Source organism: Cibotium barometz, chromosome 50 (assembly GCF_041138505.1).
Source record: "Cibotium barometz isolate CiBa-2024 chromosome 50, ASM4113850v1, whole genome shotgun sequence".
Classification (NCBI taxonomy): Eukaryota; Viridiplantae; Streptophyta; class Polypodiopsida; order Cyatheales; family Cibotiaceae; genus Cibotium; species Cibotium barometz.
The window spans coordinates 35144862-35166962 of NC_141095.1; the positions used below are offsets into that span (position 1 = coordinate 35144862).

The window sequence follows — 22101 nt, forward strand, 5'->3', positions numbered from 1 at the left end:
GAAAGCTCCTAGAAATTATGTAAGTAGAGATCTTGTAATTTTCTTTATTGATTTTTATGCTTTTCTAAATTTTATGATTTTTTGAAGTGATAAATGGACACTATGCCTTGATCGAAAGGCTTTTCCCCTCTCTATTCTTAGAATCAACCCTTCTTTATCCTAGTTAAGTGAATTGTTGGAATTAAACTTTTTATAATGTTTTCTCTTTTATAAGTGAATTTTGATTAGTCTATTTTGATTAGTCTAGATTACTTTAAATCAATTACAATTAATTTTTTAGACAAATTAATAGGAAAATTTAAAAAATGGCCAGCCATACAAAGGAGGTTATGGCAAAATTTTTCGAAATAAGTATAATCTTTTATTATGCTAAAAGAGTAATCCCTATCATTTCTATACTCTAAAAGTGTCATTTTCATGCATAGAAGATACATATTGATTATTATTTTTTTCTGCATAAAAGAATATTTTTTTTTTATTATGAAAGTGTTACTTTCATCAAAATGGATTTTTATGCATAAACACTATATTCGTGAGTTTGGGAATTTCCCAACTCCCATTTTTTGAATACTAAAAAGGTGGGACCTGGATAACATGCCTATAAGTTTCTCAAAACCATATCATGTGACCTATTGTTGGAAAGCGCTTGGAAAATGGAATCTTGTGAGCTATAGAGCGCTCAATTTGGAGTAACAGTGTTCAAGTTATGATTAATCCAACGATTTGACCTAATATGGAAAATGTCACTTTTTAAATTATAAGACTCCTTACATATGTATATTTTATGTGACTCCATAAGAAAATAAAACCCCCTTATCTATTTTATTTTAAGTGATTCCATAAGAAATAAAACATAATTTATTGAGTGATGCATGAGATATCTTACATATTTCATGGTGAACTCCCTCAGACTAAATAGAGCATATCTTTTATTGAGTGATGCATGAACTATATTACATATTCCATAGTGAACTCCCTCGAATTAAATAGAGAAGAAGGAAATAAAACATCTTTTATTGAGTGATGCATGAGCTATCTTACATATTTCATAATGAACTCCCTCAGACTAAATAGAGCATAATTTTTGATCCAAGAAAAGATATAATAATCCATTTTTGGTACTGTACTATTTAATTACTTTTTCTTATAGAGCGAGAAGACACACTAATATAATGGGTTTGGTAAGAACCTAAAAAGTCTATCCAACTTGTCACACAAGCAAGCATTAATCCTACTTCACGAAATTATATAAATATCATAATTTTGAACTAAATGTTGATACTTTATGACAACCAAGCATATAATGATGCAGAAAGACATCATCATAGGCATGTGTTAGATCTCACCTAGAAGGATCCTAGTCTCAAATGACCCCCCATTGAACACAATAACTTTTACACAAGCTTACTGAATTTTCTTTGCCTTTTAGACTTTTAATATGTATCCCCTTTTTCAACTTTTCAAATGTATCCCCTTTTGATATATCGTTCTTAAATTAAAATGTACCTATGTCATTGTACACATTGATTGAAGCACCTTCACCTATGCTAAATATGAAGTTACACATAGTCTTTCTATTTTGGCATCCTACCTTGAAGGTACATTTTTTGTTTGTACAACTTGTCTAGAAGCCATGTAGAGGTCCTTTGATAGTTTCTACTTTTAGGGATTTCTTCTTTCTTCTTTTTATGTCTTTCCCTTGTCTTTTTTTCTTTGGTGGGGGTCTCTCTCTCTCTCTCTCTCTCTCTCTCTCTCTCTCTCTCTCTCTCTCTCTCTCTATATATATATATATATATATATATATATATATATATATCCAAGCCAAGTGATAGAGATTGTTTTTTCCTATGTTTTTCTTTTTAAGGGAAAAGGTGTAAGAATTTTTTTATATGTTTAGAATTTTAAAGTGATGGGTTTTTTTAAACCTTGCCATATGCTTCAAATTTTTTAAAATTGAAGGCCTGTAATATACTTGGCCTTCCAAATACTAAGAAAATTTTACTTGGCGCGGCCTTCTTTTAAAACCTAATCTAAAGGTTAGTGGATTTCTTATGGGGAAAAGATGCTTATTGAAGATTACAAATTTTAACACAAGGACAAGGATAAACTTTTTTTCGAATCGGTGAAAAAAAGAATGACATTAGGAAAAATTTGGACTCAGAAAGAGTCCTCGAAGAAGAGCCATATCATCACTTTGCTAGAAAGAAGGAGGCCCCTTATGAATCTTATGTCAAAACCCACACGTGAGACATACCATTGGGAAAGCCCTTAAACACTAATCTATCATTGGGAAATCCCTTAATCTACCACCTTCAAAAAATTTGGAGTTTTTATACTCACGTTATGCCTTCCTCACTAAAAGGTAGATTTTAACGATTGTTTAGATGTTACATCATTAAAATATACCTTTTAGTAGGGAAGGCATAACTTGAGCATATCAACTCCAAATTTGTCATCGATGTCACAATCATTGGAATCTACCTTTTATTGGGGAATGGATAACTTGAGCATATCAACTTCCAATTGGTAGATTTAGAATCTATTGTTCAAGAACTTTACAATGGTATCACATGTGGGGGTTGTGACATGAGGTTCATAAAGTTCAGTATGATCCCCTTTTTCTAGCAAAATGATGACATGGATCTTCTTAGAGGGCCCTTAAGTCCAAATTTTACTTGATGCCTTCAAGCTTAAACTTGTCTTTATTGAAAAATACACACATGGATCTTCTTAGAGGTCCCTTTCTAAGTCCAAATTTTACTTGATGCCTTCAAGCTTAAACTTGTCTTTATTGAAAAATACACAAATTAATCGGTTTTATAACTAAGTTTTAAAAGTTTTGAAACTTTAAATTCAAATCGAGGCAAAATTTTAACTGGTTTTAATAGGAAGGTGACATAATTGATGACGATAATAAGGACTTAACTCATGAGTTTTATTTTGGGTTGCAAACATTGAAGATATATATATATGTATGTATGTATGTATAGAGAGAGAGAGAGAGAGAGAGAGAGAGAGAGAGAGATTTTAGAAGGAGGACTACAAAACTTGATATGGCTATTGAGACTATGGAGGTGGTGGAATTCGCCACACATTCTACATACGATATCTAGGTGTGACATATGGTTGTTTGCTAGGATTTCGATCACCATCTGAAAGTGAAGATGAAAGGTTGTTCCCCCTCTCTCTAGAGAGCATGTACTTGCAATCGTCTCTTTCTCTATAAAATCTTTTAAATTTACCAATAGCTTATCATCCACATCACATCCTCCAATAGATATAGTTACACTCAACTCAAATTGCTTAATGTTTTTATTCTCCTTAGTTTCTTTCTTTTGTTAATAGAAAGAACAAAAGAAATATGTTCGGAACAAGTTAGAGATTTTATCTCAACTTTGTGCTTTGAAGTGTTGTATGCACTAAGTAAAAGCGGACCTTGAGGGGGTTTAAATTGTATAGACCTATTACGTAATGCATTCTAATTGAAGATATAAACAAAGAGGGATAATGTTTGAGTTCTAAAATGTATTGTTTGAAGAAACACAAATTATGTTGAGATTTGGAATCATCTCATGGTTGCACACTCTTAGACATTCATCACGTAAAAATATAGTGTGATGTTCTTCATCGCTTTTTTTTTGCTTTTTATTTTAATGTTCCATGTATGTCAATGTAACCAGTCATGTGTTATCTAGTGCAAGTGTATCGTGTTTTTTGTAAGAAGTATCATGCCTCCCTCGTGGTGCCGTGTCTCTTGGTTTTGTTTCTAGTCAAATACCTTTGTATAAATAACATGTTATTCAAGACAAGGACAAGCCTACTCTTTATGTAGGAGGTATCTCACCATGAAGTTTTTTGCATTTTGTATAAAAACATTGATGTATATTTTGATTCTACATTGAACATGACAACTTAGAGAACCATGGGAAAGTAAATATTTTTTTAGAAAATATGTTGACATGTATTTTTATGGGATTCTCCTTTCACTCTTGATATACAAAAGAATAGGTTTTAAAAATAAATCTTTTTGAAACAACCCGATATTTTTTGGGACCTTGTAAAATCACCATGGGGATAATCACTTTCAATATATAGTTTGATAACACCTTTATGTAACTTAAAATTTCAAAGAGAAAATAAAAAGGGAGGAAATATTATCTAAGAAGACTTGTTATGTTTTAAAGATTAAATGGAATTCAAATGCAAAAGTTCGGCTCACTGTAGAATAATGATTGTTTAATCAAAAAGTGTGAATAATTCTTATAATTTAGTACAAAACCTTACACACACCTTCTATGTTTCAAAGATTAAATGGAATTCAAATACAAATGTTTGGCTAATTGTAGAATAATGTTATTTAATCTGAAAGTGTGAATAATTCTTACAATTTAGTACAAAACCTTACACACACCTGAGATTTTAAAGGCAAATTATAAATGTGATTCAATGCATATAGTGGAAATCTAAGTACAAATAGATTCTAGGTAGCATGTAAGTGTGATTCAATGCATATAGTGAAAATCGAAGTACAAATAGATTCTAGATAGCATGTTATCAATATGTGATATCATGATCTTAAGAGTATGCAATAACCATATAATAAATGGTTATTAGTTTTCATATGTCTTCATAGATTATCAAGGTGTAATGAAAATTCCTTTTTCTTTAAAATTACAACTTAATATATAATTTATCTCATAACCTACCAATAATTGATCATGGTGGCAACAATAAGCCCCTATCATATTTGCTAGCTATTTCACTTGCAAAATTTATGTCTCTTTTTAATCCCACTTAAATACAACACACGAAACAAAAAAATAAGTGAATATAAATTGACTCTATGTGCAAGATGTTTGGATATGGCATGACTTATTATTGTTTTTTAGTAAATTAACCTTAGTATAAAACTAATTGATTTGCAACACCACCATAGTATCTCTCTCTCTCTCTCTCTCTCTCTCTCTCTCTCTCTCTCTCTCTCACACACACACACACACACACACACACACACACACACACACACATGCACATGCACATACATGCAAACACACATGTGCACAAGTTTGCACATTTGGTACAACCTTCGCATAAGTTTCTATGGTGAAGGAGAGTGTGTGTCCACCATCAAACAATTGGTGTAATATAGTTTATACAAATTTTTAAGCTCTAGTAAAGTGATGAATTCCTAGAGGGAGGAGAGCCATGGGGAGAAGATGGTGGGCATGTGCATGCCCCATAGGAAGGCCTCTTGGATAAAATATACAAGCTTATAAGAGAAAAAAGAAAACAGAGGGGGGTTCAAGCGTCAAAGCAAAGTAGCTAGTGAGGGTGTGTCCCCACAACATGGGCAAAGTCTTGTTGAGAGCCATCCATTGACAAGGGAAAGGGGAACCCTAATAAATCTCTATCACTTGGCTTGGATATATATATATATATATATATATATATATATATATAGAAAGAGAGAGAGAGAGAGATTAACGTCGCTAGTAGAATGCAACACAAGGGCATATACGACCAGCACACACACACACACACACACACACACACAGAGGACCCCCACCAAAGAAAAAAAGACAAGGGAAAGAAATAAAAAGAAGAAAGAAGAATTCCCTAAAAGTAGAAGCTATCAAAGGATCTCTACATGGCTTTTAGTTGTACTAACAAAAAATGTACCTTCAAGGTAGGATGCCAAAATAGAAAGACTATGTGTAAATTCATATTTAGCATAGGTGAAGGTGCTTCAATCAATGTGTACAATGAATAGGTACATTTTTTAATTTAAGAATGATATATCAAAAGGGGATACATTTGAAAAGTAGAAAAAGGGGATACATTTGAAAAGTCTAAAAGGCAAAGAAAGTTCAGTAAGCTTGTGTAAAAGTTATTGTATTCAATGGGGGGTATTATAAATTGACTCTTTGTGCAAGATGTTTGGATATGGTATGACTTATTCTCGACTTATTATTGTTTTTTAGCAAATTAACCTTAGTATAAAACTAATTAATTTGCAACACCACCATAGTAGCTCTCTCTCTCTCTCTCTCGCTCTCTCTCTCTCTCTCTCTCTCTCTCTCTCTCTCTCTCTCTCACACACACACACACACACACACACATGCAAGCATGCATGCACATGCAAAAACACGTGTGCACAGGTTTGCACATTTAGTACAACCTTCGCATAAGTTTCTATGGTGAAGGAGAGTGTGTGTCCACCATCAAACAATTGGTGTAATATAGTTTATACAAATTTTTAAGCTCTAGTTTGAAGGAGAGTGTGTGTCCACCATCAAACATGTGGCACCTTTGTGCCCATGCATGTCTTAGAATGCACATGACATGCATATACACATGGATGGTTATGGGTACTTGGGGTGCTTGTTATATCAATAGGTGAGGTAATATAGGCTATGCAAACATGTGTATGTGTAAGATACGTTATGCAAATTTGCATAACTTCTATAGGGATTCGCAGCAAAGTCCCCTATGGATTCTAAATGTTTCTGTGCTGCTAGAAATAAGAGTATTTTTTCATCATAAATTCTTCTACATGACTAGAAAAGAATGCAACTAGGATTTTGTCACATGAACGGAGCCAAGTAAAGTGATGAATTCCTAGAGGGAGGAGAGCCATGGGGAGAAGATGGTGGGCATGTGCAATGCCCCATAGGAAGGCCTCTTGGATAAAATATACAAGCTTATAAGAGAAAAAAGAAAACAAAGGGGGGTTCAAGCGTCAAAGCAAAGTAGTTAGTGAGGGTACAACATGGGCAAGGTCTTGTTGTTGAAAGCCATCCATTGACAAGGGAAACCTGCAAAAGAGAAACCCTAATAAACAAGTGGAGGAGAATATATATAGGGAGAACTTAACTAGACACTTTTAAAAAACCCATCACTTTAAAATTCTAAACATATAAAAAAATTCATAGACCTTTTCCCTTAAAAAGATAAACATAGGAAAAAACAATCTCTATCACTTGGCTTGGATATATATATATATATATATATATATATAGAGAGAGAGAGAGAGAGAGAGAGAGAGAGAGAGAGAGAGAAAGAGAAAGAGAGAGAGAGAGAGATTAACGTCGGTAGAATGCAACACAAGGGCATATATGACCAAGAGAGAGAGAGAGAGAGAGAGAGAGAGAGAGAGAGAGAGAGAGAGAGAGAGAGGACCCCCACCAAAGAAAAAAGACAAGGAAAAGAAATAAAAAGAAGAAAGACAAGGGAAAGACCCCCATTTGGCCCAACCTTCGCATAAGTTTCTATGGTGAAGGAGAGTGTGTGTCCACCATCAAACAATTGGTGTAATATAGTTTATACAAATTTTTAAGCTCTTGTAAAGTGATGAATTCCTAGAGGGAGGAGAGCCATGGGGAGAAGATGGTGGGCATGTGCATGCCCCATAGGAAGGCCTCCTAGATAAAATATACAAGCTTATAAGAGAAAAAAGAAAACAAAGGGGGGTTCAAGCGTCAAAGCAAAGAAGTTAGTGAGGGTGTGCCCCACAACATGGGCAAGGTCTTGTTGAGAGCCATCCATTGACAAGGGAGATGCACGTTGGGTGGGTAACTTTAAACATTCTTGCATCACGCGAGCCTCGCCATGAAAACACAGCAGCCTCTGCCATGAAAACACAGCATGCAAGCAATAGCTTCTTCTGCAAGCATCTTCTCTGCCTGTATTATATGCAAAAAAAAAAACCGTTGCGATAACTGGCACCTTGGATCTGCAAAACATTGATCAGCAATTAACCTTGAATTACCCCGTCTCTATATTTCAAGCTTAGCCGCAGACAACAGCACGGCGGCGGCGGCGGCCTGCATCACCACCACCTGATTGCTGCTCTCTCTGAGTAAATTTCACCACAGGCAGCTCCCGCGAGCTTAATCATTTTTTAAGCCCCCCCTAAACCAGATGCACGGAGAATATCAAGCTCCCAGCGGAAGCTCACAGACCAACGATGTAAGTTGTATTTTGATTCGCAATTATGTCCTCCCTATGATCCTACCTGTTTATACAAAGATTAATTGGTTAACACTAAGTTAACTAACAGTGGGGTTTTTTTAAATTATTGAGAGTGCATGACCAGGTATTACATCTCCACAATAAGGGCAAAGCCTTTGTCAATTTGTTTTATTTTGATATTGAATTACCATATTTTGGCCTTGCGATATAATTGATTGCAAGGGTTGTTTTGCCTGTGAATAGATCATGGCGATCGATAACAACTCAGTTCCTACCCCTAATGAATCGGAGTATCCTTTGGTGGAGGTATTTTAAAATAATCTAGGGTTTTCCAAATGATTTTGTTATCATGGCCTTTTCACTAAAGTTTTGAATACATCAGGTGAATCCTATTGGGAGGCAGGCATTGCAAATTCATGTCGAGTGTAGGAAACAGCGTGGTCTATTAGAGAACCTGGTTACAGCTCTCGAGGCGACGGGCTTGCTTTTGCTAGAAGCAAACATCTCCGTCCAGGAAGATATTGTCAACTTGGATGCAGTTGGTTTATAGGTGAGCCAAGTTCATTTCTTATTACTAGATACAAACTCTTGCACCTACTTCACCTTGTATAAAGTTGTCGTAACCTTTCTTCATGCCTAGCATACCATCATGTAACATAGTTGATGCTAATAGTAAACGTTTGTTAAGTAACCTTTCTCTTAGTATATCATGTCATATAAAAGTTGTATGTCTAGAGTTGTTGTGAATCATAGACACCCTTCACTATTGGGAAGGAAGAAGAATTAGCACCTGTCTCATCGACGCTGACGTGCTAAGAAGCTCTTTGCTCGACATCATCGTCAATGCCAATAATATTGAAGGGTCTAATAGTATTATTGGCAATGACGTCATTGCCAATGCCAATAATACTGATGGCCCTAATAATATTGATTAAGCTAACCCCACATCCTAGTACGGATAATCTCTTGTGACTATGTCACATTATTTTGATAAGGTTCTACGAGTTAAAATTATGAGAACCTATGAGCTTTTATGTAGGGTGGGTCTATAGCCGAGTGACTTAACATTATCATTGTGAATTGATAGGTGTACAACTATGGGGTTACTCATATATATGTTAATGGAATGCCCCCATCAATGTAAGTAATGTCCCCATGGTGAATTGATAGGTGTATAGCTATGGGGCTACTCATATATATGGCAATGGAATGCCCACCAATGTAAGTAATGTCCCCATGGTGAATTGATAGGTGTATAGCTATGGGGCTACTCATATATATGGCAATGGAATGCCCACCAATGTAAGTAATTTCCCCATGGTGAATTGATAGGTGTATAGCTATGGGGTTACTCATATATATGGCAATGGAATGCCCACCAATGTAAGTAATATCCCCATGGTGCATTAAGGTGTGTACCTTTGGGATATCTCCTATATATAACTTTTCAGGTATGATAACACCATGAGAGGAGAAGCATTCTTATTTTCATCTTACTTTTATTTACTTCATATTGATATATTGAAATTCATCATGCATTATAGTGCTATAATAAATAAGGTCGTGTGTGCATGTGTGTGAGCAAGAGAAAAGGGTGGCATGATTGAGAATTGGTAAGTGTTAGAAGTATTAAGTGTTTATGCCTGTGTCTTAGAAAGCAAAGGTTAGCCATGAATATTGATTGTTGCAAGTAAGTAGTAAGTGTTTATGTCTAAGAAAGCAAAGGTTAGCCATGAATATTGATTGTTGTAAGTAAGTAGTAAGTGTTTGTCTAAGAAAGCAAAGGTTAGCCATGAATATTGATTGGACAATGGTAATGTTATGCATGTATCCTAGGAAGGAAAGAGCAGAGGATGTCGATTGGTACCTTGCTATTATGTAAGATCAATCCCCCGATTGGTCACCTAGAAACATGCAAGATCATAGGCAAGAGAGTTTAAGAGAAAGGTTTTTAAGCTTTCTAGACTTATTGAAATGATTATATGTGTAAGGGCATTCATGGGAAAAAAATCAGCTAAAAAGAGCTAGTTTTATTACCTCTTAATTGATATAACCATGTACGTGTAAAGCAAAAACCAATAGACATAGAGATTCCAATAATGTAACGTAGTGCAATGTTTGGTGATCTTTGTCTTGATCTTTCATTGTTTGTTTGTTATTGTCTGCATATTGTCTATTAACATATGTTTAATATGTTAATCTCACTTTGTTGATCATCCACCAACACTTTTGGCGAACCTATTGCATGCTTGCCTTTTCGTTATTCTCTAGTTTTCGTCGTTTTTAGAATGTCAGGACCTTGTTATGGATTTGTTGTTGGTTGAGGGATTACCCCTATCCATCGAGCAAGTAGGGGTAATCATATAGGATCTTATATTTACAATGTTGATATGTCAAGCTCAACATGAGCTGACACTCATGATGTGCCTAGGTGATCGTTCCACCTTTACACTACTGGTGCATTTGGTAGTTGGCACTCATGATATGCCTAGGTGATCGTTCCACCTTTACACCACTAGCGTGTTTGGTAGCTGACATGACGGATCTTTGCTAATGATTCTAAAGTTGGACTACACCCACCTAGTCCCCAACCGAGTTATGGCATATTTATCTTGCTAGCTCACCTACTTAGCATGTTCATATTATGGATTTCTTGTACATATTACTCTAGTACTTATGTTGGATTTAACTTATCTTTTGTAAACCTCTTTTGAGAGCATCAAGTAGAAAAACATTTCAGCCTTCCATCTCAGTGTGTCTTCTCCATTGTTGTGTGAGTGGGTGTGTGCTTACAAGAGCTCAAGCTCTCTCTCCTCCCCAATTCTTCTCCTGGTACCAAATCTTGGTTTAGGGTAATAAGCAGAGGAGAAAGCAAAGGAAGCTATGAAGGCAAATGAAGTGGTATAGGGTAAGAGCATCATCTTCTCTTCCCCTTCTTGTTTTGGTACAAGCCCTTGGTAGCTTTGGGAGCGACACATCTTTGATTAAGGAGCTATCTTCATAGGTGCGAGGTACCTATAGTATGTGCAATACTTTTGTAGATAGATTTACATCTTGGGAACATTTTGGCCTCCATTTGGCCATTACAATGTGTTTATCACTTTTGGGAAGGTTTGGTCTGGAAATGTCTCTCTCCAAACTCTGGTTATTTACAGTGTAGTAGTGCATTTTGGGTGTCCAAACAGTGATTACACATGTTTTACTATTTGTGGGTGTATGTACATGTATTTTGATCACGTGTTGCTGTGACATATAGATTGTGTAGCAGTATCGCTCTACAAGAGTTACAAAAAATATTGCTATATGTTGTAAGTTGCATATATAAATTATCCATTTATAGATTCTTGGTTATTATAAGCAAATATTTCTAACAACATTTACCAAATTATTAGTGACAATAGGTTCCGTGCATGGAAGTTTAAAATGACTAATGTCCTGTTGTGGGAAAAGGATTTTGGGACTATATTGAAGGAGACAATGAGGAGCCTTGAAATTTCTTGAAGAGAACGCTTCTCCAACATAAATAAATGCGTTCAAATACTGGAACCAGCAAGATGCAAGGAAAGTCATGTATTATCTTTCAATCAGTATGATAGACACTATGATAGGGCATATATAGAATGTCAACACTCCAGTACTTGCATGACAAAACCTAGTGAAGATGTTCCAAGCAAACACAAAGGCAAGGAAGTTGTAGCTAAAACAAGAGTTACATATAGTTGAGAAGAAGAACATATTCATCAATGAGTATCCGCATCAAAGATCAAGGGTATTGTTGAATCCCTTGGATCTATCAATGTATCAATGGAAGCAACTGGGTGAGCATCTGTTTGAATGGGCTTGGCAAAGAATACAAGCCATTCAAGAACTCTATTGTCGAAGAGAAAATGTTCCTAGATTTTGGGATTTGGTGTCTATATGAATCATAGAAGAGAAGTCTTTGGGTGATGACTCTTTCTCACAAAGCAAGAGCGCTTCAAAACACACCTTCTACTCAAATTCAGGTACAGGTAAGATGGTGGCTATTCTAGAAATCAAAGTTATGGATAGCAACAATCGAATGATTCACAATAGCAGAGCAACAAAAACACACAAGTGGAAGAAGCCAAATTCAAGAAGGTAGGGGGAGCCAAAGAGGCTGACGAAATTGGCAAAGATAGCAATCGGGATAAGGTTCCAAGGATTTCTTTACAAACATTAGGGAAAATTCAGGCTCCAAACGGTCCCTTTAAGGGCTTTCTCTCTCCTCTTGGAATCTCGAAAAAGTACAAAAATAATATTATTATATTAGGTTTCTCTCTCTTCTTTTTGAATCTAAATTTTCTTTTTTTCATATTTTCTAAAGAGATTCAATGCTTATTTTATTCTAATGTTCTTAAATTCTACGTAACTTCAACCACTACAAGTAGAAATTTATAAATGTGAAAAGCTAGTACTCTATAAAGTAAGAAAACAAGTACGAGAGTATTTGACATATGTAACTATGCAACTATATTTCTGACATAAATACAACATGGAATTAGAAGATGGTGATTGGAATTAGGGGCCTTTTTTAAAAGAAGTCGAATATATCTTCGGAAGCAAACTTAGTATTATGAAAAGCTCTTTTTTTTCAGCGCAATAAACACTCTTAAATTCTATTCTAGTGCATTTTCATGAAGTTATGGTGGCTATCATTGGGTGAGTTTTCCTAATTCAAAATGCCACTCTTCTCTATTTGAATTTCTCTCCATTCAAATCTTCAATCTGTCAAGGAAGCCTCTAAGTTTTCGCCTGAATCTCCTATTTTCTCACATACTGTTTATGCATGGACAACAATGAAGAGAGATTTGGCTTTCTTCATACCTAGCATACCATCATGTAACGTAGTTGATGCTAATAGTAAACGTTTGTTAAGTAACCTTTCTCTTAGTATATCGTGTCATATAAAAGTTGGATGTCTAGAGTTGTTGTGAATCATAGACACCCTTCACTATTGGGCAGGAAGAAGAATTAGCACCTGTCATCGACGCTGACATGCTGAGAAGCTCTTTGCTCTATAGACATCATTGTCAATGCCAATAATATTGAAGGGTCTAATAGTATTATTGGAAATGACGTCATTGCCAATGCCAATAATACTAAGGCCCTAATAATATTGATTTAGCTAACCCCACATCCTAGTACGGATAATCTCTTGTGACTATGTCACATTATTTTGATAAGGTTCTAGGGCTTAAACTTATGAGAACCTATGAGCTCTTATGTAGTGTGGGTCTATAGCCCAATGACTTAATATTAGCATTGTGAATTGATAGGTGTACAACTATGGGGTTACTCATATATATGATAATGGAATGCCCCCATCAATGTAAGTAATGTCTCCATCATACGTTTAGGTATGATAACACCAGAGGAGTAGCATTCTTATTTTCATCTTACTTTTATTTACTTCATTGATATATTAATATTCGTCATGCATTATAGTGCTATAATGAATAAGGTAGTGTGTGCATGTGTGTGAGCAAGAGAAAAGGGTGGCATGATTGAGAATTGGTAAGTGTTAGAAGTATTAAGTGTTTATGCATGTGTCTAAGAAAGCAAAGTTTAGCCATGAATATTGATTGTTGTAAGTAAGTAGTAAAGGTTAGCCATGAATATTACAAACGAGGCAGAGAGTGAACTCCGACCCCTGACCATCGTCCCGCCCCACAGGACACGGTCATACTAGGAACTATGAGAGTGGTCTCGGAAGCTACATCCAAACCCATCTTTTGTAAAATTTGGTCACACAGATTTCGAACGGAAGTGTCACACGGCACTCAGGGATATTCGGGCCATCACTGTTTAGGGGCGGTCGCTACTACGTGGGCCGGCCCGGCCATTGAGGGCTAAAGGATTGGAAGATGGTAATGTTATGCATGTATCCTAGGAAGGAAAGAACAGAGAATGCCATGGTTGGTGCCTTGCTATTATGTAAGATCGATCCCCCGATGGTCACCTACGATGGTCACCTAGGAACATGCAAGATCATAGCAAGAGAGTTTTAGAGATTCTAATAATAGACATAAATTAATAGACATAGAGATTCTAATAATGTAATGTAGTGCAATGTTTAGTGATCTTTGTCTTGATCTTTCATTCTTTATTTGTTATTGTCTAAATATTACCTATTAATATATGTTTAATATGTTAATCTCACCGTGTTGGTCATCCACCAACACTTTTGGTGAACCTATTGCATGCTTGCCTTTTTGTTATTCTCTAGTTTTCTTCATTATTAGAATGTGTTTACATTATTTTATGGTATCTAAAAGGGCCCATTTGAAGCCCAAATTTCCCCTACTAATGCCAGGTCACTTTGCAACAACAGAATGTCACAAGAAGTAGAGTGACGATAAAAGTGGTAAGTTCTAGCAAAACAATTATGTATCTTCAAGCAAGCAAGCTGAAGACAGATGTGAGCATTTGTTTGTTATGTAATACATGTTGAATTCAATGGTTGCAGATGTATCCACAAATGGTGATGATGTATGTTATGTGGATTCAGGAATCTCTAACCACATGACCTGTTATGGTGAGTGGTTTAGAGATGTCTAAAATATGGAAAAGCCTAGGTTATGTAGAGACGAGGGATGACATGGCTTATCCTATTTCTCACATTGGGAATGTGCCTTTGATTATGCAAGATGGCAAGAAATGAGATACTTAGCTGATGTACTTCATGTGCCTAATATAACAAAGAATTTGATTTTTGTAGACACATGATTGGGCAAGGTTTGCAGGTACGCTTTAATCCTAAGCGCTGCTATGTTTGAGGACTTCAACAATAAATGTTGTTTGGTTGCAAAGGACAAAAGAGTGGGTAGAATATTTACTTTGGATGTAAGCATGCGTGAGGTGAAAGCTGCTATGTTTTCACAAAGTGCAAGTATTGTGGCTAACAAAGTTATCTGGCACAAACATATTGGTCATATGAATGTGCGAAGCAATCGAACTCTATCCAAAATTTAAAAAATTGTTACAGGTTTGCCAAATTTTAGGTCGATGGAATGCATAAAGTATGTAAAGCATGTCAATTTAGAAAGCAAAATAAGAATGTATTTCCATACAACAAGAATTTAATTAAGAGGGAACTTGATGTAGTGCACTCAGATGTATGGGGGCCGACAAAGATGGTATCAATGGGAGGATGTCATTAATATGTATCTTTCATTGATGACCACACACAAGGAAAGTGTGGGTCTATATGATGAAAGAGAAAAGTGAAGTGTTTACTCACTTTTAGAATTTCAAAATAGGCTTATAAATAGGTTAAGTGCCTAAGGTCAAATGGAGGGGAAGAGTATAACTTCTCCAATGAGTTTGAGTACTTGAAAGCATGGAATTGAAAGGCAAGTCATAGAAGGTACACTACCATAGCAAAAAGGTATTGCTGAGAGGAAGAATAGGAACATTGCTCGCCATGATTGGGTTGAAGCATTACGACTGTAGTTTACATTATGAACAAGGCCCCCATAGCAATAGTAGTGCATGGTGTAACTCCAATGGAGAAGTATATTGGCAGAAAACTAGGTTTATCACACATGAAAAATGTTTCGATGTATTGCATATGTACACATTCCTGATGAGCTACGTAGTAAGTTAGTTCTAAAGGCTTAAAAATGTGTGTTCATTAGTTACTCCCTTGAGCAAAAAGGGTACATATGCTATAACCCTAGCACACATGAGATGAGGGTGAGCAGGGATATTTTCTTTGATGAGATGAGTATTTGGTATGCTATTATAAAATACTTGATCGGGACTCATATGCATAGGAGCACGTGATTGCACAGAATATAGGTTAGCAATCACAACCATTGAGTGGACCAAGATAATCCTCTAGCAATGCGTCTATTGGAGTGGCAAGCTACATCAGAAAATTAGTCTTGTAGGTTCAGCAAGTGCATCACATAAACGTTAAGAGAAGGTTGATGAGTCTGTTGGTATGCTTGACATTTCAGTAGGGCTTCCAAACTATAGTACCTAGGGTTGGCATGGACGTAGGTCGGTCACGTTGACTAGTCCATGACTTGTTGGTCCAAAATGACCAACCAACTACCTCACCCGATTGGGACCATAGGAGACTATATAACATAGCAGCATATGAACTTTATGTATCTCCTGCCAACATATGAGACCATCTGGACCCTCAAACAAGCCTTGTAGCTCAAGATTGCAACCAAAAAATAGTGTGTCCTTGGTTTGTTATCTTGCACTCATTAATGTGGTCACACAACATGCACAAGCATGCATCCTATTTGGCAGAGTGCCAAGTCTACATAATCCATGTCCTAACCATATGGCCACGCTTGGCCACCATTCAATGTCTAAAATGGGAACTATTTGTGGGTGGGATCCTCATAAAGGGGGCCCTACAAAATAAAGCACATATGTCGCACGCAAAAATAATGTGAGAGTGGAGAATTAAGCAAATGCTTTTCCAATAGTATCATCATGGGAGATGCAGACCTCACTAAGCCTCACTCACCCCCCTAACAATTTTAACAGATATGATTACCATGATAAAAAATTATCACTTTATACTGTATTGAAACGAAATTTTACATTAAAACTAAGCATGTTTACAGCAAGTCCTATGCAACCCTAGTAGGTAAAATGAAAAAAAATATTATCCTCAAAAGGGATGGATTACATGATCAGTTTGCAAAAGATAACCTTAACTCTCAATCTCCAAAATGGAGTAGTTATCGTATCCTTTAAAGACACCATTTTGGCCCAAGCCTTTTGACCTCTTAGGCTTTGTCTCAAGATCATAATGCAGTGACCATACCCTTTATAGATAAGGATTCCCTAAACCTTTTGACATGCTAGGTCTTGTATCCTAAAGTCCATCAACCTGAGTAACTCCTAAAACCCAACACTCTCTATGCCTTGCTACATCTAATGTCCCCTCAAACCATTCTAGTGATCTAAAACCTCATTGTTAATAGAGATGATGGCCAACTCCCAATTTCCAACCCTAACTACTCTCCAGTAAGAGTGGGTGGTGCCAAACCCCCAAAAACACCTTGCCTAGCTAAGATTCCTATGCCCAAACCGAAACTTGGTAGCCACTATATCCAAGTTCTAACCCCAAGCCAAAGCATGCCAAAAGGAGATGCCCCAAGCACCAAAGCTAAAGCCGTAACCAAAGCCCCACTAGGTGCCCACCAATATTCTAGTAGCCCAAGGCTACTAAGAAGGGAACCCTCACATTTGGATCCCTAAACCTAAGGAATCATCACCACAAACCCTTATCCCTAAATCAAGCCAAGTAGAGGCCTCAAAACTAAACTCACAATTGAAACCCCACTAGATTCCAATAAAGCTTCTATTAGCCCAAAGCTACTACAAAAGGAACCCTCGTATATCTGGGTCCTCAAGCTAAAATACCCTAGCAAAAATTGTAATCCAAATACTCCATCCCATTCCAAACATAAGATAGTGTGGGTACCCAAAGTTGTGCCTCTAATTCCACCCAAAGTTTTATCTAGTGTAAAGAGGGAACCCTCGAATCAAAGTCCTCAAGCCAAAACACCCTAATAATAATTGCTTAACCCAAATACAAAGACTCCATCCCATGCCAAACCTAAGATGGAGTGGAGAAATTCATGCCTCTAATTACACTCCCAAAGTTATAACACAGCCCAACATTGTTATAAGGACCTTATAAAATAGCCCTACTTTTTTTCCTTGTTATAAGGACCTCATAAAATAGCCCTACTTTTTTCCTTGCTCTACACAGTGATGCGATTTCTATTATTCATCAAGTTTAATACATTCTTAATTATCATAGCTTTCATTGGAAATATAGTATTCATCAACTTCAGTACATTCTTAATTATCAAAGCTTTTATTCTTAATTATCATAGCTTTCATTTCTCTAGTGTCATGTGATTGCTATTATTCATCAACTTTAATACATTCTTAATTATCATATATTTCATTGGAAATATATTTTGATAAAATTTGGCTAATATCATGTGGAAATATAGCCCTAAAAATAAGTTCTATTATATGGCTATGAGAAAGAGAGCTTGCATAGTGCATTCTTGAGTTGAAGAACATTACGTTTTTCTTGAATCTCCATTCTATAATGGATTGGAGTGGAGACTTGGGAGGGATTGATTCAATGAGTTGTGAGAGACAAGCTTGGAGTGTGAGAAGCTTGGAATGAGTAGTATAGCAATAAATAAAGAGGGAGTGATAGGAGAGTAGTGGGATTAACCTTAGTATAAAACTAATTGATTTGCAACACCACCATAGTAGCACTCTCTCTCTCTCTCTCTCTCTCTCTCTCTCACACACACACACACACACACACACACACATGCATGCGCATGCACGTACGTGCAAACACACGTGTGCCCAAGTTTGCACATTTAGTACAACCTTCGCATAAGTCTCTATGGTGAAGGAGAGTGTGTGTCCACCATCAAACAATTGGCGTAATATGGTTTATACAAATTTTTAAGCTCTAGTTTCAAGGAGAGTGTGTGTCCACCATCAAATATGTGGCACCTTTGTGCCCATGCATGTCTTAGAATGCACATGACATGCATATACACATGGATGATTATGGGTACTTGGGGTGCTTGTTATATCAATAGGTGAGGTAATATAGGCTATGCAAACATGTGTATGTGTAAGATACGTTATGCAAATTTGCATAACTTCTATAGGGATTCGCAGGTGTCACATAAGTCCCCTGCGGATTCTAAATGTTTGTGTGCTGCTAGAAATAAGATTAATTTTTTATTATAAATTCTTCTTCATGACTAGAAAAGAATGCAACTAGGATTTTGTCACATGAACGGAGCCAAGTAAAGTGATGAATTCCTAGAGGGAGGAAAGCCATGGGGAGAAGATGGTGGGCATGTGCAATGCCCCATAGGAAGGCCTCTTGGATAAAATATACAAGCTTATAAGAGAAAAAAGAAAACAAAGGGGGGTTCAAGCATCAAAGCAAAGAAGTTAGTGAGGGTGTGTCCCCACAACATGGGCAAGGTCTTGTTGAGAACCATCCATTGACAAGGAAAACCTGCAAAAGAGGAACCCTAATAAACAAGTGGAGAAGAATATATATAGGGAAAACTTAACTAGACACTTTTAAAAAACCCATCACTTTAAAGTTCTAAACATATAAAAAAATTCTTAGACCTTTTGCCTTAAAAAGATAAATATAGGAAAAAAAAATCTCTATCACTTGGCTTGGATATATATATATATATATATATATATATATATATATATATATATATATATATATATATATATATATATATATATATATATATTGAGAGAGAGAGAGAGAGAGAGAGAGAGAGATTAACGTCGGTAGAATGCAACACAAGGGCATATACGACCAACACAGAGAGAGAGAGAGAGAGAGAGAGAGGGCCCCCACCAAAGAAAAAAAAGACAAGGGAAATAAATAAAAAGAAGAAAGAAGAAATCCCTAAAAGTAGAAGCTATCAAAGGACCTCTACATGGCTTCTACACAAGTTGTACAAACAAAAAATGTACCTTCAAGGTAGGATGCCAAAATAGAAAGACTATGTGTAAATTCATATTTAGCATAGGTGAAGGTGCTTCAATCAATGTGTACAATGACATAGGTACATTTAATTTAAGAACGATATATCAAAAGGGGATACATTTGAAAAGTAGAAAAAGGGGATACATCTGAAAAGTCTAAAAGGCAAAGAAAGTTTAGTAAGCTTGTGTAAAAGTTATTGTATTCAATGGGGGGTATTATAAATTGTATGAAGCTACTTTTTAGTATTCTCTACATATTTGCACAATATAGACCTAGTATATTATAATTCAGAACAACGCGATAAAAGGCTACCTGCCAACATCCACCTTATATCACGTTGTACTGACTTACAATATACGCTCTCATTATAGCATGAATATGGAAGCCTACTTCTGATCGGCTATGTAACTTTAGAGGCCGTTTGTTACATATTAGTGTAATATACGCCTTGTATAGTGCAAGTCAGTACAACATGATATAAGGCCTGCCCTCATCAATGCCCAATGTAAATTGCATTGTAGTGACTTGCAATATAGGTGGTCTTTTTAGCTTGAATATGGAACCCTTTTCCATATCTCTATCTCATAGTGGTGTTTGTAAAATTTTAGCAATGCAGACTTAGTATAACTTGAATTTGTAATCCCCATAGTTTGTGTTGTAATGAAAAGTTGTAGTATCGCTAGCTTCTAATGCATATATGTGCAACGTAGACCGTGTATATTTTAGTTTAGCACAACGTGATATCAAGCTTCACTTGTCAATATCCACCGTGAACCGCGTTGTAATGATGTTTGCACTGTAACTGCACATCTCCATTATTCTCTCATTGCTGTGTAGTTAACAATCATTTTATCATAGAGTCGTTGCATACAACAAAAAATTGAGTATCGTGAACTTTAGAGGCTTGTTTGTTACATATTAGTGTAACATAGACCTTGTATGGTGTAAGTCAGTACAATACGATATAAGGCCTCCCCTCGTCAATGTCCAATGTAAATCGCATTGTAGTGACTTGAAATATAGAAGGTATTTTTAGCTCGAATATGGAACCCTTTTCCATATCTCTGTCTCATAGTGGTGTTTGCTAAAATTTTAGCAATGCATACTAGTATAGCTTGAATTAGGAACCCCCATAGTTTGTGTTGTAATGAAAAGCTGTAGTATCGCTAGTTTCTGATGCATATATGTGCAACATAGACCGTGTATATATAGTTCAGTACAACGTGATATCAAGCTTCACTTGCCAACATCCACTGTGAATCGTGTTGTTGATTTTTATATTGTAACTGCAGATCTCCATTATTCTCTCATTGCTTCTATAGTTAACAATCATTTTGCAAACTTTTTTCTACTTGTAGTTGCATCCTTTTGAGATCAAGGTCAAACTCGATACTAGGTTTGAAGAAACCCCTAATGAGAAATTCTTCGATTTCCTCCACAAAGTCGGCAAGCACCATCTCCAACCTCAGATTATTGGACAACTTCCAATGATATAGTAATCCTGGACAATATTCATATGTGCATGTGGAGGATCTTGTTTCTGCCACATCCTCCAGAGATAATGTGAATATGGATATTTCAAAGGTACCAGGGGATAAGAAGAATAAACATAAATTCCTAGTACACAAGCACAAATGTCATCTTATTGACTACCACTACGGGTTTATTTGCTATTTGCATCTGCTTGCAAATGAGAAGGGTTTAACAGAAGGAGATGAGGAAAGGTCAGAGGAACCTTCAAGAGAAGAAGATGATGAGGTTCACGAGGTTGCAAAGGAGATAAACTTGGCCACGAAGAGGGAACCCAGTGAGTAGTTTGATATTGATGTCCTCAGAAGAAAAGACACCTAACGAGGAGCCTGATGTGGTAGAGGAAACAGAGCACGTTCCAACCTCCGTCCTCCCTGTGTTTCTGATAGGTGACCACCAGTATGTCCTCCTAACAGATATTCAAGCTTTGTCTGACATCAGGGTGGACTACTGTCTCGTTTTCTTTATTTTATGAGAGAGCTCTTCTGTGTGTGTGTGTACGTGTGTGTGTGTGTGTGTGTGTGTGTGTGTGGAGAGAGAGAGAGAGAGAGAGAGAGAGAGAGAGAGCTTAACGGCCATCTTTTAGAATTATCAATGATGTATAAGGATGCTTGTCACTATGAAGCCAACCTTCCCACTGAAGAGGAATTTCAAGATGTTCAACACAGACTCAATAGTCCGTAAAGGTAAGAGGAGTCTTCAACTGTCCAAGTTGTTGAGTCATGAATTTACTTATGGACAAACGATTTACTTGTTAATGACGAGAAATAGAAGGTTTGATTATAATAATTTTGAATATCATGATGAAGCTTTTGGGATATTGCATTTGTTTTGTTGGCTTATGGACAACTTTGTTTTGTATAGCTGGTGGTCTATGACGATGATTTTCTCATACGTGCATTAGGATCACGAATGGGAGGACTTGGAAAGGACTCAGCGAACTGGGCGAGTACATTAACCGGCTTAAATTTCCAGAGGTTATTATCTTTCACAAGAAGTTTGGACAAAGGTTAATTCCCATTGTTTGCAATTAGAACATT

At 36.3% G+C, this 22101-nt stretch overlaps 2 long non-coding RNA genes across 3 annotated transcripts in view; one reads left to right on the top strand and one right to left on the bottom strand.

The window, feature by feature from the left end:
- Positions 1-7695: 7695 nt before the first annotated feature.
- LOC147610061 (uncharacterized) overlaps positions 7696-22101 on the bottom strand; it is a 91315-nt gene continuing 76909 nt past the window's right edge. Inside the window, exon 2 of the long non-coding RNA XR_015264172.1 lies at positions 7696-7838. This is a non-coding gene — a long non-coding RNA (uncharacterized LOC147610061). The remainder of the gene's footprint in view (positions 7839-22101) is intronic.
- LOC147610062 (uncharacterized) lies at positions 7837-12973 on the top strand. Of its 2 annotated transcripts, XR_015264171.1 has the most exons (4): positions 7837-7968; positions 8215-8277; positions 8354-8521; positions 12955-12973. It is a non-coding gene; the product is annotated as an uncharacterized LOC147610062 (long non-coding RNA). The 2 variants fall into 2 exon arrangements; XR_015264170.1 differs by lacking the exon at positions 12955-12973 and having other exon boundaries at positions 8354-8662.